The sequence below is a fragment of the Salarias fasciatus genome, chromosome 16 (assembly GCF_902148845.1).
Source record: "Salarias fasciatus chromosome 16, fSalaFa1.1, whole genome shotgun sequence".
Classification (NCBI taxonomy): Eukaryota; Metazoa; Chordata; class Actinopteri; order Blenniiformes; family Blenniidae; genus Salarias; species Salarias fasciatus.
This window is the reverse complement of record NC_043760.1, coordinates 14,025,495-14,028,311: the sequence shown is the minus strand read 5'-3', so window position 1 is coordinate 14,028,311 and position 2,817 is coordinate 14,025,495.

The window sequence follows — 2,817 nt, the reverse complement described above, 5'->3', positions numbered from 1 at the left end:
AATATGCCACAGTGCCATGTTTTCCAGCCTGGCTCCAGCCTACAAGGACTCTGAGGTGGAAGATTTCAAACCACAACGCAACACAACAATATCAAAATTAGCAACACAATGAGCTACCAGAAGATTTAGACATGAATGCCGGTGATGAAAGTAAATGTAGAAACTGGAATTGTTAAGGTATCTCAAAAACATTTCTACCTAAAATGAAGCTTCACATGTAAAAAACATTGACCTCACCGTGATGAAAGGTCAGACTCAGTCAGGTCAGTCTCATGTTGCTTTGCATTTCTTCAAAAAATGTTTTCTGTCCTCAACACAGGACTTCTCAAAAAGTGCAAGATTGTAAACAGGGTTTTATATATCTAGTATTCACACATAGTCTGCTACAGTTGTTATACTCATGTTTTTTGGAGCATATTCGCTTAATCTCCTTCACACAAACAGCAAATTCACTGATAAAAATGTGGAGAGGATATTACTTTCACTTTCACCAAATCCTTCTCACAATTCACAAACACAAAAAAAGATCTTGGAAAAATGTCCACATGAATGGTGAGAAATACTGGAAATTCTTTCACTTCCAAATTTCAAAGTCCTCAAAAGTATTTGAGATGCAGAAAGCATGGGAAATGAAACAGCAAGATCATCTCAAGCTTCATAAACAAGCTATGCAATCCTAAAATAATTTTCTGAGACTCTCAGGTGGGCAGTAAAGATCAGTGCGATGCGGGTTCTGCACTTTGTTCGGGTTGAAAAGCCTTTCAGCCTGTGTTTTGTATCAAACACTATCTTTAGGAGTTTCGCCTATTGATACAAGAAGAAAAAGGTGAAGGATAAACAGCCACGTCTGTGAGAGATAACATAATGGATGACCTTTCATAAGTCTCAGTTTACCTGCTTTAGCACATCAAAGCACGAGTGCACAGCTTCAGTGGCCTGAGCATCAAAGGACGAATCAGAAATAACATCTAATTTTTCAGCCTCTTCTTATCTGGCATTCTATGAAAGGAGGCCGTCCGTGCTGCGGAAGCAACTGGGAGCTATAATAATTAGATGAGGTCTTCAGTCATTGGATTGATTTCGTCCAGTGCGTTTTTGGTGCAGTTTAGTTTCAATACTTTTTTGTAACGTGTTTATCAAGACATACATTAAGAAATCCATCAACATGCCTACGCACTGTGAGCCCCGAGGGCAGCAAGTATATGAAAAAATGTAGATCTTCCAACATCCTGTGCTTTACTTTTATGTGTCATCATAATGACTCTGACACTGATGAATGAGGTGAAACCTCCTACATGTGAAGCTATTGAAACTAGCAGTGGGGAGCTTATGCACCGTATCGCATCACCCACAACATTAACCGCATACTTCAAATGTCGATGAAAAATAATGCAATAGCAATAATATTACAGATTTGTTAACTTTGTGATTGGATGTCACTTGTCTACAGCAGTATTAGAGTCTGCTAAAGGCAGCTATTGAAAATTAGGATTTGCTTCAGCTTAAAATAAAGGTGTTTTCTCTCTTAATTTCAGGACTGACAAATTATAGATTATTATTTTATGGGCATATAATGTTTGGTAATGCGATGACGGTATGCTTTGTGGTAAACTGAAACACTGTTGCAGAAGTTAATGTGTTTGTGTTTTCAATATTTGTTTCAACATTTCAATATTTTTTAATCAGCTCGTCACACAAGTCAAATTCAATAATCACAAAATCTGCAACATATAGTTTGTTCTATGTGTATATAAAATGAAATTGAATTTTTTTTTCAATTTTTCTAAGCACAAATACATTAATGTCATCTCTATCTATGCAAATTATATAGTTATCATAATACTTAAAGACATAACTAGAAATCACATGTTCCCCTAACATCATGCCGCCCACCTGGGAAAGATGTAGAAAGTGATGACTACAAGTGGCGCGCAGTGCAATCTGAGACTCCGTCAATACAGCAATGTTTTCAAGAGAAAATGGAAATCTTTCGTCATATTTTGGGTTCTATTTACATTGCAAGAGTGCTCGGAACCACTGAGAACACGACTCGAAAATGCTCTGTGTCCCCGTGGAAATGGGGTAAAATTTAACTTTTTGAAAATGCTCCGTCTCCATAGAAGAGGAAATGCGCTTTTTCAGAAACATTGCCACTACACAACAGTACTCACACCACAGTCGTAGCATAAAGTTCTTCTGCACATGTGTGAGTTAACGGACAACAAGAGTTGTTGCCTGGAGAGTGTCTTGACTTACAGTCCATATTCTCTTTGCAGTTTTAGGGTATTTACTCAGTTTGTAAGAATCTGAGTGGTACTATCCCTCGCCGATGTGCAAACCCCACATACAGCCAGCACCATATGACAATGTCAAACTCTCCCTCCTCCATATGTCATTTTAGTTGAGGGAAAATCTCCCAAGGACCTCCACTTTCTGAGAGCGACCGTTTCCAGAGGACAAGATATGCCAGATTTAGAAGAGCCTGATTGATTTACTGGACAGCCGCCCAGGTGGGAATCTTAGCAGGCTGCCCAGCCATTCGTGACGTGACAGGAGGAGAGAACGTCAAGAAAATTAATACAGTTAAAGTCATGAAATAAGACTGGAGCAAAAGTTAATGCTCAAAGGTCACTTTCACCCTCAGATGAAGACTGTGCCACTGATGTCCTGTTATTCATCTACATGCGGGTGAATTCACTGAATGAAAACGATTTTTTTTTCTTCTTTTTTTCAGTAGAAGGTTTCTCTTGGGTATGAGGAAAAATCTTTGGCTACAAGTGAAAGGAGATGATTTTTAATCATTGTTGAAATTTGCTT